Here is a 16,345-nt window from a genome sequence, read left to right as displayed (position 1 = left end):
TTTGTCCCTTGGAGCAGAGGGTATGGGCCCAGTGGAATGGATGTGGCTGTATGAGAACCTGTAGTGATTTTGTACTTGTGGACAACCTTACTGTAGATACAAGTAATCACTCTTATTTCTCTGTTTGTAAATGTGTTCAGATCAAGGGTTGTGATTTTAATTATTCAGCTCTGGTTACCTCTTACCAGTTCTGAAATCTGACTACACCCTGATACCAGCCTGTTGCTATTGGTAGAACCTACAAAAGACAGAAGACTTTGATTACTGTTCATCACGGTGTGGAAGCAATTCACCAGCTGATGGAATGAGTGAAGAAAGATGGGGAACACCATTGGTGGGACATTTTCTTTGGGTGGTTGCCAAAAGCAATGGGAATTTTTAACATAATGTTGCAACCTGTGATTAATTTTTAATATTAATCTTTCTGCTTTTCATTTTGGTAATCAGACTGTACATTAAGGTGTGGAGAATTATAGAGACGTTACCCTCAAAGCTTAGAACTAGCTTGTAGAACGTGTTTGTCCCTCTGTCCCTCTGCTCTTCTCCCTCTCATCCTTGTCTATCTTTGCGGTGGAGAAAACTGTCCATAAAATGGTACCCTCCAAGCCTGGGTGGCATCTCCAGGACCCTGGACATCTCATTGGCCAGACCAACACAGCTGGATCAATGCTTATCAGCTGGACTGATGCTGGAACCAGGAGTGATGAGCTCTTTTTCTTTCTTTTCTTTCTTTCTTTCTTTTCTTTCTTTCTTTCTTTCTTTGTCTCCCCCCTTGAATTCATATCTTCCTTTTTCCCTTCCCTTTCACTCTACCCCTTTATCCAAAACCCACTGCTGTGTGCTTATATAGTAGGTCAGGGACTAACGTACAAATTTCCATGACAAGTGTGTAATTTACTAATAAAACTTCCTGATTGTTTGCAGACCCTCTGACTTTTGTCGTTCCTTTTGACCACAAATATTTACAAATCTTAGCTGCTTCCTTTCCCTTAAGGGTGGGTCGTCACCTTTTTGGCTTCAGTCAAGAGACCTTCTTCTGTCATCTTTTTGATCTCCCTGTACTGTAGTTTCCTTGTTGGCAGAGTGGAAGATAGGTCAGAAGTCAGAATTGGGCATAAGACATGAGGTATAATTTACCTTTATGAGGTTTTATCAAATTCTTAAGTGTAAAAAACTAAGTAACAAACCAAAGCAAGAAACAAAGCTCAAACTTCATTTGGTGAATGAAGTAGCTCTCCTAGTCCAATTTCACCTTTGCCTCTTTTTATTCCTTTTCCCTATCACTTCTAATCCCTGGTAAAGTATTTGTTTTCAGAAATTAGAATATCATAGGCACAGTCCACTGATATATTTGTTCATACTGGACTGAAAAACTTCAATTATTCTTCTTTTTATTAGGAGGCTATAAATAGAAAACACCTGCCATTCTCACCATAACACCTTTCTAAAGAAATTGTACTCATCCCTAGAACCCAATGAAACAACAGGGAAAACAAAGCAACAGTACAGATGATGTCCTATGGATTTGGGTTCTACAATCAGGTTCTCTGGTATCTTTTCAGGCACCAGGTCTATGCTCACACTGCAGCTCTTCCTCAGGCCCAGAGGAAGACGTTTCTTTCTGTCTCCATCCAGCTACATATTTCATAAAGTGTTTGGAAATTTATCTTTGAGATTACGAGGAAAGGCTGAGAGAATTGGGATTGTTCAGCCTGAAAAAGAGGAGGCTTTGTGGTGACCTAATTGTACCTGAAGAGTGTCTACAAGAAAGATGAGACCATTTACAAGAGTATGTAGTGACTGGACAAGGGTGAATGGCTTCAAACTGAAACAAAGGAGGTTTAGATTAGATATTAAGAAAAAATTATTTACTATGAAGGTGCTGAGGCACTGGAACAGGTTGCCAAGAGAAGTTGCAGAAGAGTTTAAGGCCAGGTTGGATGGAGCCTGAGCAAGCTGGTCTAGTGAAAGGTGTTCCTGCCCGTGGCAAGGGGGTTGGAACTAGATAATCTTTAAGGTCCCTTCCAACCCAAACCATTCTGTGATTTCATGATTCTGTGATTACTGTTTTTCTCTCAGGTTGGTTGGAACAGGCCAAGAAATTCAGTGGTTATAAGGAGATGAAAGAAAGGAACAGTAAAAGGCACGTACCCATGCACACATTAATTCAGCAATGATTTCATAAGCCTCCTTTCTTTAGGAAACTGAGCCGAACCTGTTTGAAATACCTACAAATAGTATAAGAAAAGGAATAAACATTCAGAATTGTAGAGAGGTTGATTCACTTCTGATAAAAATCCAACTGTACTATATTATAGCAAGTCTTAAAATCTCAGTCCTGCAAAACATTTATCATTCTTTCTTAAGGTAATGTGTTTAAGATGGAATACATGCTTAGAAGACTTGTTAAATTGCCATCACACTCTGTGCCAAAAGTTAGGATTCAGATCCTATGAATTTAAAATAAAAGCTAAGCCAAGGGTAGCCAAGGTTTATTATTATAGCTGTGTGCAGCATGGTAATCAAACCTGTGGAAGTGTCTGCAGCTGTATCCACAACATCCCCTCTGAAATGTTTCCTTCACTAAGCTGAGATCTTGAAATAAGTGGATTGTTGTCTATCATGCAACGTACACAGAAAGAAAAAAAACAACAACCAAAACAGAGAACAGAAAGCAAAATACTTTTGGCTGCCATATCCCTAAGTTAATAATCATTGTAAGAGCACATGTTGAATTTTAGTATTAAAACAAAGAGTTTGATATTATAGATTATAGGGAGACTCATGTGAACAAAGTGTCAGATATAGACATGCGAAGTGTCTATTGAGGCATGGAGCTGCAATACAAAAGCAATCAGTGCAGAAAGCAAGGCAGTGACAATACAATTTTAAATCCATTTGACAGGCAAACTATATCTGTTGAAACTTCTCAGGATGAATGAGTATAAAACTCATTATCAGTATTGCAGCATGCCTCATGACACTGCTTTATTTATTCAGATGAAGATTGGAGAGTGTGAGTAAATACAGCATCCCTGCTCTCTAAAATGTCTTTGCAGGTAAATCCTTTGCCTATATTTGTTCTTTGTGCACTTTCCATGAGCCTCTCATGCAATCTCCCTGTCCACTGTAGGAAATCAAGTTTTATAGAAAGTACAGGGCATGTGAGTGAAGTGTATTTACCATTTAGAATGGTCAGTGAACACATTCAGGGTCTTCATGATACTGGAATGTACTGAATCCTTAATCTTGGCTTTTATGATTTAATGTTCTTGGTTGACTATCTCAGATGTCTGTGAAGCACTGCAGACTACTCAGTCACGCCTTTAAATGGTGAGCATTATTTGGCTGGCACTGTCCATTCAGTCACACTGTGTGGTAACATACTTTGCATCTGGACACAAATGTTTGGGTTTTACTAGGTAATTTCCACATAGCAATTTTCCCACAGGGACTATGGATCCCAAGCAGTCTGCATCCTATTTCAATCCATATCACTGGCCAGCGCCTTGAATCCTAATGTAGGCTGATCTATTCTTCTCCTCTCATTGGAATACAAAGAAGTCTTATAAATTAACATTCCTGAAATATTTCAAATGCACATGACCAATCACATTTGTACATTTTTCAAGATGGAAAAACTTTAAAAAATCACAGTGTCAGTGATTACCGGTGGTTTAGACAGTGATTTTTTTAGCCCAAATCCAGAACTACCCCTGATTTGATAGTATTTGAAGCCTGAATTATCTCGTAGCATGGGTATGTGGGGATCTATGATTTTCAGTGAGCTTTGAATCACTCACACACAACAATTACTTTTGTTTGCTCTGCTTTGTGGTGGAAAACTAGTGAAGATTCAGATTGTTCTTTTTCTTTTTTTTCCTCTCATCCTTGTTATAATATCTGTAATTGTGACAATAGCAATCTGAACCTTGCCCTTTTCTTTGTTGAGTAATTTATTTGAAAGAAACTCCTAATCCCAACTTCAGTAACCTTAGAGAGGAGGTGAAAGAGAGAGGTCATTCAAAATACTGAGACTATCAGAAGTTTTAAATAACAGAATCATTAAGATTCTATAACTGCCTCTGCATGACAAAGATGGTAATGAGGAGAGGAAATAGCGTACTATGCAATGTATTCATTGGGAAAATTACTGTAATGAAACTTAAGCACAGGAAATAATACAAATGTAGCCTATTCTCATTATATTCCAAAGATTGACATCTCTGTATCCCTTTCTTCCTATCATTGTTACTCCTGTATGAAAATCAAACCAAGCTTTCATTTTAAAAGTCACATTCTGCTCAACATACAATAAAAATGTGTCACAGAAAATTGCTAAGACCAGACATGTGGTCAGGCAGTCAGAACATTTATGTTCATACAGATGGGGAAAGAAATCTTATGATCCAATCTGTATGCAGTATTTATCAATCATTACTACTATATTAAGATTTATGAGGTATAGAACACGCTTTGGAAATATCAAAAGTAAGTCTCTATGTGCAATTATTAACCATTTATAAACTGGTGAGACATGAAGTGAAATCATGAGTTTTCCTTCGGAGATTTTTGTGCAGATGATTACTCCAGTCATCCACCATATTTACAGGCTTGTTATCTGCAATGCAAAATGAGCAAGATGTTGCAGATACTTCCGTAGCACACTCTCCTCAGTGGTCTTGGTCTCAACTCTTTCAATCTCCTATGACCATAAGTACAGAAGGGACACTGGTGCAATGGGGTGCAGTACTCCTTACCTCATAAAATCTAGTATTAACTCAATGCAGTGAGGCACATTGTAAGTAACTTTTTCATAATCTTAATCTAAAAATCAATTAAACAAACAACAGGCATGTGTTAACAAAGGATTCTTTGTGCAAAGGCACTAACGGAAGAAGATGCTATTCCTATTCTTTAGACTCACCTATGATGATGCTACTCTTGACAGGTGGGGATTTTTCTTCTCTTCCCATCTGTCTTGCTTTCTTTGAGCAGAATTCCAGCACTCAGTGCCTGGGGGCCCCTGCATCAATAAACACCCGTATGTTTCTATTGTTACATTTTCACCTGACACAACAACAATTAAAGTGTTCTTCTGTATATCCAGCTCTGTTTCACATAGCTCTGGCAACTGCCAGCTGGAATAGGAAGAGACTCTCTGATTTCAATAGTTGACAGAACTGACACGCAGAGAAAGCCAACCAGTGACAACTGAAAAGGAACAGGACGTTACAGAAAACCTGTATGTTAACACAAGAGTCCAAGGCCAAATAGAGCACTAAATAAGATTCAAACCTCACCCTTTCCTTACCCCAGCTGTCACCAGGCATCAGACCTAAACAATTCCCAAGTTCATGTCTTTAGTGACTCATCATAAGTGCTCCTGTGCATGGATAGCACAGTGGCTGTAAAGCACAGATCACATCAAATACAGTGTAGAAAGAAAGGGGCAAAATGAGTGCAACTCAGCACCCATCTACTTTCTGGAGATCAAACTATATACATGCAAACTTGGGAACAACTCCATAGGCAATCTGGGATACCTAATGTATCACACAACGGAGACTTGGGATCCTGCTTACAGCCAGAGGTTCCAGTCCCCCTACACACAGCAGCAGTCTCAACCATTGCACTCCTCCAAACAAGGATCTGTTAAGAGAAACAGGAGTGTGAAGCAAGTGAAAAGACCTGGATACTCTTCACGGCTTCAGTTGTTCCTCTTTTCTTCTATCCCAGTGACGATGTCTGCTCCCAGTGAAGAATGGGAAGAAAAGAGAAAAAGAAAGAAAAAAACTTAAGGACTAAATAGAGTATACAGTAGGCACAAAATACAACATTTTCCTAGAGTAAAGTCTCATCTTATATTGGAATAGTGTTTTTTCCCCATTTGAATTCATGGCCACCACTGCATGCATGCATCTGTCCTTAAAAAGTGCAGGTGTCGCCTTGTAGGTACATCTAAGGATTTGGGGAGCCAAGGCAAGGACAGAGGATTAGTCACGAACATTTTTCCTCAGGAAGTCACACATTTTGATCTGAGTACAAAAAAGGCTCTGTGACTCTGGTAAAACATGTAGAGGTTGCTGCAGATTTCACTTATATTTATTTCTCATTCCCTATAATTTCAGTATAGCAAATTTCAAGGCAAGCTTGTCTAAAGAAAAATTTTAATGTGTTCAGAAACTTCTTTCCAACACTTCACATGATATAACCAGGCACGTGACAAATTCTGGATGGAGAATTTATGACACCTGACATGTAGAGCATTCACATGCCTTTTCAATGACAGCTGCCAAGAAGAAATAGCATCCTCCAGCTGCACAACTTTATCCTTCCCTCACTTGTGAATTGAGATGTTTGGCTTTAAAGTGGCTCTCTGTACTGTACTCTTAAAACTGCAACTGTCACTTGATGAAAGGAAGCCAAATGCTCCATCAGTGACATTTGACAGCAAATAAAAATCTCTTTCCTAAGGGCATAATGGGCAGGATTCAGCCATATCATTCTTTCCTTATATTAAATCACTCCATCCATGGGATTAGCTATCAGACAGTAGACACATGGACTCCACAAAAATATACAAAGCAGAAGCAGGGTACAAAAGGCAAGCACACTCTCTTCCTCAGAACTGAGCATCATGACATTCCATGAATAAATTAATGTGATTACTCCTCCAAAGAAAGACCAAGGAAAACAGTTGGCACTAATGCAAGGCCAGGTACCCCATCACCTTAAGCCTGGCCTTCACAGTGGGATGAAACCATGCGGGAGGATAGAAACAGCAGTTCCTCACTATCTGCCTTCACTTGCAGGATACATTTTAAAGAGCACCACGAGCATATGCACAGATAGTTAAACAAGGATGAAAAGCATGACCAGATGAACAAAAACTTTGAGTTCGTTCATTCTTTCTTCCCACAGCTGCCGTCCAGCCGCAGTCTCCTTCTCAGGTTTAATTAGCAGACCAAATTACACTCTCATGTTATTCTGTTCAATGGAGTTTGCATATGGCATACATTTGTACTAAAGTGCTATGGTAGAGATTTTCTTAAGTGACTCTCTACTAGTATTTAGATGTTGAGGAACCTTATTTCAGAAAGGGTTGAGTGTCCTGACACACATACAGATTTTCTGTATAAGGACTAAAATGTCAAAGACAATCCAGAGTAAATCAACTAATCACAGCTCTAGAGGCACTAGATCTACTGTGGTCCCCATATCCGACCTACCAAGCACACATACCCTACAACATCTTCAGTGACACTAGACATTCATGGTTAAGAACCTTAAATGTGCCCCATAAGTCAAACAGAGATTTTTGGATTTTATGTATGCTGTATCCAGACATAATGACCCTGAGTTATTTATCACATTTCTTCAGCATAATATACTGAAAATAATGCTGCTCACAAAAATCAGATTAAATATTGGTAATAGCTTTTTGTTACTTTTTAATATTTCCTTTATTTATTCATACAATACTATTTGCAAATTATAGTTCAATTCCAAAGGAGCCACATAGGACTAGCAAAAAGATGCCCTCTTGAGCATGAAAACTGCAAGGTCAAGGACAGACCTCCCTTCTCCTACCACTGGGTCAAAGAGGAGATCCTCACTGTAAAAAGAATCTGACTCAGGTACTATCCATGTCCCTATAACATCCTCCCTAGAGAAAGGCTGACCATATCTCCTCTTCAGCACAAGCAAGAAAACATGAGAATCAGCAGAATCCTTCCACTTTTATCTATCCTTACTTAGAAGGATAGGAGAAAGGGGTTCTCACTGTGAAACCTATTTTCTTGGTTAGTGATACAGCCTGGATCACTAAGGCACAACATTCCTGTTTCTCTCTTGCACAACGGAAGGCCAAATTCTGTGTGGTACAGGATATGTGATGAGTGTATTTGGGCTTTCCCAAGCAGATATCTAGTGCTGAGCTGAATTTAGGACTGCTTCACATAAGAAGGACTTAAATGCAGGGCGAGGAAGGAGAGGACACACATCAGTGCACTTTTCTCTGACTGCAGAGTAGCTCAGACCCTAGTGCTCCAGTCAAAAGCACCATGCAAATTACCTTAACTGACCCCAGTTTATTCACAGAGCATTTTATTCTAGAACATGCATCCTGTGAATCCCCTTGGCAACTAGCTAACAGCCAGCAAAATATTCCCTGCCAAATGCCCATTAAACTTCACATAACGTTCCTACACCAAAGAGGCTTTATCTCTAGTTTGTAGTCTCATTTTTTTAAGCATCCTGTAGTACCAGATAAGCTTTTAAAAAAGGTGTTCATTATTTGATGTTTTCTTTGTTCAGAAAAAAATTACAACAAATAAATTTGGGACAAAAACCACAAACAGACACCACTTTCATATTTTCAGTGGTGCTATTCACATGACGAAGAAAAGATACATTTTTAACATTCATGCCCAGAATATTAAAGTTCTGCATTTTGCCAGAGAGACGATTTGGGTATAGAGAGTTTCATTATCAAAGGTCTCAGCTGTTCTTCTTGTCTGTGTCTTCCCCAACAGCATCTTGGATGTCACAATCATTTTCTGGGAAAGCAATTTTGATCTTCCACAGAAAGCTATTAAAAGTAACCTGGATCTTACAGATACAGCACTTTAACCTGAGAATTTTGAAAAAAGCCATAGTCCTTCTTAATTATTTAATAAAGATTTAGCACTGGGTATTAGCTCCTGGGCAGAGATGTATGTCAAGTATATGTCATATAATTTGTTACTGAAGAACGAACATTAATGTCTGTTGCCACCTTAGGAGACAGCTTGACCCAGGCAATACTTCCCTAACAGTTTGTGGGGTGGGAGGATTTTGAATTTCCATCATTTTTAATGATTCATTTGTGTTTTAATGGGGATCCAGGTTCACTGCACATCCTTGGGCCATTGCAGACATTTTACCCCCCTGTGTTCATTCCTCAAAATAAATATTCATACCATTCAAATGCAATTTTTAATTAATAGCACCAGCAGCATTATCATTATTACACCTGAAAGATCCAAAGCCAGATCAGAGAAATGTTACCACAATAGAATTCACTAAATTCTGCTCACATTCCCTTCTAAGGTTGATCACCTTTAAAGTAATGAGAATAAACTGTGGGATAATATAAGACAGATCTAATTAAGATAATGAACTGGAGATTATGAACATTGCTACTCCATGTCTGAAGAATTTTAATATATTAGTCTAACAGAAGGTTATGGATTTACAAAAGGAAAGATAGAGAAATATACAATGTGGGCTTTTTGGACAAAGCTTGAAATTTGGCACCTAAAATGTATAAATAAGAGGGATAAAAGGAAATCAAGGAGGATATTTCAGGAAACACACATCATAATTTTTTAAAATTAATTTACTTAATACTTCCATAGAACACATGATGAGACAATTCACCCTACAAAGTGAGGAATAAAAAGAAAGCAGGCAGGGAAACATTATGAGAAGCTGAGAGGCACTTATAAGGCTATACTGTGGAGAGTTTTATCCTAGCTTCCATCTGATATGGCTATTATGGCCTTGGATGAATTTTTCTTGAGGGAGCAGCCTAATTAGCTTGCCAGCAGCAGCAAGGAAAGGAAAGGGAGGGAGGCAAGCAGAGAGGAAGGGGGTAAATGAGCTGTTAGGTAAAATAGAGTCAACATCAATAAGACCCACTGTTCAGTTTCTGTGAAGTTTCATCTTCCAAAACAAGGCAGCAGAGAGACAAATGTTTGAGGGTGAAACTAGAACTCAACAATTTTCTGTAATCAATAGTATATTGTCAGAAATCATCCTTCTCACATTTGCAGAGGTATATTCTTCAAAGCAAGTGCCTGGGAACCACTGCCTTGGAAAGGTACCCTCAGATAATTCACTGTAATTATTCTGCTACGGATAAAATTTCACTCCAGAAAGAATCATTATTACCCTTCTGGACTAGAAACATCAGGTTACTAGCATATTTGTTGAGGAGTAAGTAAAATTAGGCCAGTCTGTGTTGGCTCTACACTGTACACTGAGTGCACAACAGGCCTCTTCTGGAAAAGGGGACATTGAGAAAACTGAAGTCCTAAGGGGTAGGTCAACACAAAGGCATGACTGCAGCCCAGGTAGGCATAACCTGTCCATCACTGGTGATGACAGCAGCATGTCTGCAGCAGTACAGCTTCCCTAAGACTGCACTGTCTCGCCTAAAACTGCAGGTTATGCTGAGCTGCGAAGCCTCAGCAGCCAGGAGGGGCTGCTCCTCATAGTCTAGCTAGCTAGTGTTATGCCCCAGCCCTTCTGACTCTTCATGGTGTGAGGAGTGACACAGCTCCTGGAGATGATTTGCTCTGTGTTGCATGCTGCTACTGTAGACTAACAGTCCTTCGACGTGCCCCAGTACCTGTGGAAGTATAAACATGTCAAAATGTCCATGGCGTTATTCTGACTCATCACACACTCCTTCACAGAGCTAAGATAGTATTGCTAGTGGGAACAAGAGACATCAGACCCCGCACTCAGGGGAGTCCACAGCCGTTAACAGAGGCTGGTCACTGGATGTGATGGGGGAAGCAGTTAGTGATAGCCAGCTCCGAATGCCATTTCATGTTGTGTTGCCATAGCAATACAATATAAGGAAAAGGGAATAAAATTTTGCCTGATTTAAGACAAGGTTTAGCTTTGAGAATATCCTTTGACAGAAAGAAGTATCTGAGAATAAAATGGAAGTAATGCCGTTCTGGTTCATTTCTACTGCTCCAAACAGGATGCCATAGACAATACATAATGGTTCCAACATCCATTTCCAAAATGATAATTAGCACTGGTGGCACCTGTCAAATTTTCATCTTGTTCCAGACACAGAGGCTGTACTATAGATAAGCCTAATTGTCATTGGTTTCACTGAAATACCCCAAACAAACAACAGGTTTTTCTCCCTAAAGCAGCACAAAGAGAATATCCATAACACAGTATCTACAAAGAGTAAAGCCTGTCTGTGAAGCAGACAGATCTCAGAAGCATGTTCAATGCTTGGGGTAAGCAAGAAAATAGGGACCTCACAAGTCTCACTGAACACAAGCACATTGCTTTTGCCCTCATTTTTCTCTTATTAGCACAGTATTAAAAATAATTCCAGAGGAAAATATTCAGCTGGGCACACTCATCCCCCTAAGGACAGAGAGAGAGAACAAACATGCACCAGCTGCTCTTCATGCTGCTCCATGCTCTCCTGCATGTCACTCTGTGCTTTGGTCATGAGCTCAATACAAAACCCCAAAAGAATAAACTGGAAACCAAGACTGTCCTAATGTCTTTGAGAAAAGCCTGAAAAAATCAGAACAAGAGCACTGAAGCAATTCTTTATAGGTCTGCCAGCTGTCTACTACACACCAGCTCACTGAGAGAGGACAAATTAAATGAGGAGTCATCTTCACTCCTTGAATTTTAAAATAGGCTCTTAGAGTATGACTTGAAAAAAAATCAGTAGACTGTAGACTGTGGGTAAGGCTGATCTTCTAGAAAAATCTGTTTTATATGAATGACTTGTATTGAAAATACACTGCAATTAACTGTTAATATTGTCCTGATTTGTACACATTTAATATGGGCACAAAACACAAGACACTTCCACTGTGACTGTGGGGGCAGAGGGGAGTGTGTTGAAACAATATGATGTTTGCACAATGAGCAAGGCAGACAGTCAGTGAGAAGACAAGGCACCTCTTTGTAAACACTTGGGTGATGGGAGGTTCTCTAGCCCTAGGAAGACTGTCTCAGCCTGCCAGTGAGCCCACAAATTTTCCTTCATGAATGCAGGAGATAAACCAAGAAAAGAAAAAGGGAGCTAGAAATATGTAAGTATGTTTAAGCAGATATTAGCTGGTGGGGTTGAAGAAGGTAGGTCTGCCTGCTTTTACAAAAAGGAAGCATTATTTCAGGGAGACTAAGAGACTTGTTTAAAACCACTTTTCTCTACCTAGTGTATCACCTTGGATTAGAAGTGATCTAGCCACTAAACTCAGGCTTGTCAGTATTCAGTGGAGACAAGGACTTAGTCAAAGTGCAGGTTGGTCACTTGATTTCATACCAAGAGTTTAAGGTACAAAAGCTAAACCATGAAATCTGATAGAGAGATAATTTGAGTCAAGCTGCCCTTCCTAATCATTACAGTCTAGTGAAAAATTTAAGTGAGGAAAGATGCAAAATAATTCTATTTTCCTGTATTATATTTCTGACTTTTTTCAGACAGGTAATATAATTACAGTTTGATCATTTTTAGTGTAGCTCCTAATCATCATGGGGAAATGATGCAGCACTTGTCATCTCTGGTTTGCAGAGCTGAAATATTTTTACTCATATTTTCCTTCCCCAATATTCAAATCAATAGTTCCAATTGTTATTTTACTCTCCATTATCTTTCCAACTTCTGTTGGCCTCAAGACCATATTCTTATCCCATGCATATGTATAGAGATTAAAAGATCAAGAGGTATGAGCTCATTCAAATCTCATCATCTGTCTTATATTCAATGTACCGTACATTAATGGAGTATTAAAGTTTTTGAATTAAATCAAGGTAAAAAATTCAGTTATGATGATAAAGGCTGCTGTAACCCAGCAAACACAATTTTAACTGCTGCATGAATACTTGAGTAGAACATATGATTTGAATAACAATATATTGACAAATACTGAGTAACTATGTGAAAGTTTAACATTTAGTATGGTAGAAGTATTTTGTCAAAAAGTGAGGGGAACATATATGTTGCCAGGTTGAGGACAAAGCTTGATTTTGTCACTACCTGTGTACTGATCTTTAATTAGTTCTATTACAAGCAAACTCCAGGTGCTAAAGTGTATCACTTTACAAAAGTTTTAAAGTCCTTCGATATTTTGTGCTGTTCTGTTTAAAGTAAACTAACTTAAAGTATTCCAATCAGAAGAAGCTAAAATACTATGTAACTCTCTTACCACTTCTTTAGTTCAGCAGCTACCAAGATGACTTGCATCAAAATTACCAGGACAATGAGCTGCAACTCATTCTCCTAAGGGGAATCTTCCAGAAGCCTGGACTTACACTGTCATTGTGGTGACATTTCTGGATGCTGTCCTCACAACCAGAAGTCACCATAGCAAAAATGAGTTATCTGCTGCCCCCTGCCCTTTCCACTCCCAAAAAGTAAAAATTACTTAATACAGAGTCATATACTGTGGTTTTGAGTAATTTTCCCTAATTATTTAGTCTCTGGCACTGTAGAAGTCCCTATAAAAAAAAAAGGGACCCTTCTCTGCTAAGCCCAAAGCATGGAATAAAGTCCAAACCCAACTCAAAATCCAAACCTGACCTAAGAGTCATACAGTTTAGCAACAAGTCTGAGGCATCTTATACTTAAGACCTAGAGGTATTAAAGAGAAAACCCTCATCGTCACTCTTATCCATGCAAAAGCAATGTGGATGCCTAAAGGGGCCCCAAAAAACCTTCAGAGAGACACTATGAAAGGATTCAATAAGCCTGATTCCTTACATCCTTTCTCAAGGTCTTGTGTAAGAAGCATACTACAGTTTGGAGTGGGGACAAAAGAAACCGTATTACAGCTATTTCAGCCATGACATTTCTATTTCATGCAATCCTATTTTGCATTCCCATAGGACATAGAAGAGGCACCAGAGTTTGAGCTGAACAGATCACACTAGAGGTTCCACCAGATCGCAGGGCAATTCAAGGTTAAAGGAGCTCAGAAGAATCTTGAAGCTACTTTTGTGCCTCTTTGTTCTGGGTCATGATTTCTGTGCTTCTACTCTAGAGACAGAACACCGAATTTCACTCTGATTTGTTCTAAGTTTGCAGTTCCAGAACTGATTTCAGATATCCTGATTTCCCAGTTTGCCTGATTTACACTGCAAGAACTGTGACTTGCCCAGCCTGGAGAAGAGAAGGCTCACTGGGATCTTACCACTGTGCATGAATGCCTGACAAGGGTGAATAAAGATGACCCTTCTCTGTGGTACCCAGTGATAGGATAAGAGGAAATGGGGAACAAACTGAAATACAAGAAATTGCACTTTTAACACAAGGAAAACTTTTTTTACCTCAACCACTCTGTGACGCTGTGAGTTCAGGAACCCTTCTAGACAATAACTTGATGGCTACTTCACTGCGAGTAACTGAAAGTTATCAGCATCTGTAATGCTTACTTAAAAATATTTTTTTCTCTGAAGGAAGACAGGATGTGCTGACATGGATGCATGGAGGTTGAACACAGTGCTGAATGAATTTCTTCCAAGTTAGTATTTCTGCCTGCTCTAGCATGATTCTCAAGGGCCCCTGAGTGGAAGAAAGGCTGAAAATACTTGGAACTAAAGAACTTTCATATGCTCCTTTGTCTTTAGTGATCCTCCAGCTTTATGCTTAACTATATACAGTCTTTGTCAGGAAATCACTCTTAAGAGATGCTCTCCGCTGAGGTGTGGGTGGGGTAGGTTTTCATGGGCATCTGAGAGTTTAGGAAACCAATTTACACTTAAAATTGAGAATTGGGTTATCCTTTTCTTTGGCCAGAGAAGAAAATGCTTCCCACCATATTTATTCCTTCATGTATATGATTCCTTGCAATGAGAACTACAACTTCAGTGATGGGAGACCATGTTAGCTTCACAAAATAACCAATAGGCTATTGCAACAATAACCTATTGTGGTTCTTCACATCGCTCCAGATGCTTTTGTCAAGTAGCTCTCCACTTTAGGAGTCACAGGCATCCAGGCTTGCAGCATGTATCAGGTAATGAACAGAATTTTTTTGCCAGAAAATAATAACCAACATGGTCAGGTAGTCAGGAGTCCTAAAATGATACAGTTCTGCAATAGCAGATGATAAACCTATTGGGATTTTTCACAGCACCAACAGGGCTGACTTTCTCCTTACCTTTTTTCCCAATATCTATAATATCAGTCTGTACCCCTACCATTCCCTCACCTTGGCAAGCTGTCACAGAAAAGTACACAAATTAGGAACTCTGTGAAGAATCACATATTTTGTATCTAGAAATAAGTTTAAATATTCACAGTGGCTTGCCTCCATCCTAACAAAAAAAAAAAAAAATCTCACCTTTCACTTTCATCTCAGTCTAGGCCAAGAAAATATGAATTACATGTAGTACCCGCATCATGGAGTTCTGAGCCCCAGGAAAGCAGGACATGTGAGATCACTTTATTTAGTACTACCCTATCCTGACACTGGGATCTATGAACTTCAAATGGAAGATGAAGCAGGAATAGAAAAAAACAAAAACAATGTCTGTCGGGTCTGCCTGTCACAGATAGGAGCTTCTTTGACTCTGCTGCAGAGCTAACAAACAGAAGGGACATTCACAGCATGCACACACTTAGCCTCCCCTCTCCCCTCCTCTTCTCTTTGAAAAGCCAGAGCTCTTTGCATCTCTACTGCATCTCTAGCTTCAATGATGCTCAGTTTCTTTGCCTCCACACTGATATTTCACAGATTCTTAATGACCCCTTATTAAACCAAAAAGTGCAGTTTCATACATGCTAATGAGAAGAGCATAATGTTAGCTCAAGGAGTGGGAAGTACAGCTCCACAATGAAGCATTTTGCCAAAATACCTCAGTATTCACATTGGCAGGTGAAAAATATACTTGAGGACAGAGTAATAACAAAGTTATATTCACATGCAAGGACATCTGAGCATACATGGTGTATAATGAATTTGTGTTTAAACATCTGAATGGAGTGCCTCTGCATAAAATGCTGTGAAGGGATTAAGCCAAAAGAGTCATGTGGCAGTGACTCAATAAGAAAGATAAAGCACAGTCTTTTAGGCCCCAGTTTCCCCAAAACCTTAGCTTCAGCTGCTCAGGCTTCATTTACATTACCACATCTTGTGCTTCAGCTATTAACAGCATAGTACATTGTGACTGGCCTTTTGTGGGGACACAAAAAGAACGAGTGGTCACAAGGAAACCTTTGTGCCTCTTCCGCAGTTGCATAGGAGAGCCAGTCCTTGCAGTCCACAGCTGTATAGGGAGTTTCAGAGTTAATAATACCAGCAAGAGAACACTTTTCAAAGGAAAGTGGAGCAGAAGGGAGGGCAGTTAAAGCTCTGCTCTCTTTCTCTCACGTTAGCTACCAAACTAAACAGAGGGAGTTTATGCTATACCCCCACAAAGGAGACGTACAAACTACTTGTCATTGGAGAAATCCCTTCCATGACACCGAGACTTTCTGCCTGCCCTTGAGAGCTGACAGGCACGACGCTTTCAGGAATTACCAGCACTGCAGTGCACCTGCAGTTCCCCCATGATTTTGCTGTGCCCTTGCTAGTGTCGGGAGAAT

General features: G+C 39.5%; 1 long non-coding RNA gene across 1 annotated transcript; it reads right to left on the bottom strand.

The window, feature by feature from the left end:
* Nucleotides 1-247: 247 nt before the first annotated feature.
* On the bottom strand, nucleotides 248-15,373 carry LOC113968230. Its single transcript, XR_003534442.1, has 3 exons — nucleotides 15,360-15,373; nucleotides 3,384-3,386; nucleotides 248-500 (listed from the first exon to the last, which is right to left on the bottom strand). It is a non-coding gene; the product is annotated as an uncharacterized LOC113968230 (long non-coding RNA).
* Between the last annotated feature and the right edge of the window lie 972 nt (nucleotides 15,374-16,345).

This window comes from Neopelma chrysocephalum, unplaced genomic scaffold, assembly GCF_003984885.1.
Source record: "Neopelma chrysocephalum unplaced genomic scaffold, ASM398488v2 Primary Assembly neopelma1_67, whole genome shotgun sequence".
NCBI classification, from domain to species: Eukaryota; Metazoa; Chordata; class Aves; order Passeriformes; family Pipridae; genus Neopelma; species Neopelma chrysocephalum.
Note: the sequence above shows the minus strand (reverse complement) of the source record. Positions and strands in the feature narration are given on the sequence as shown.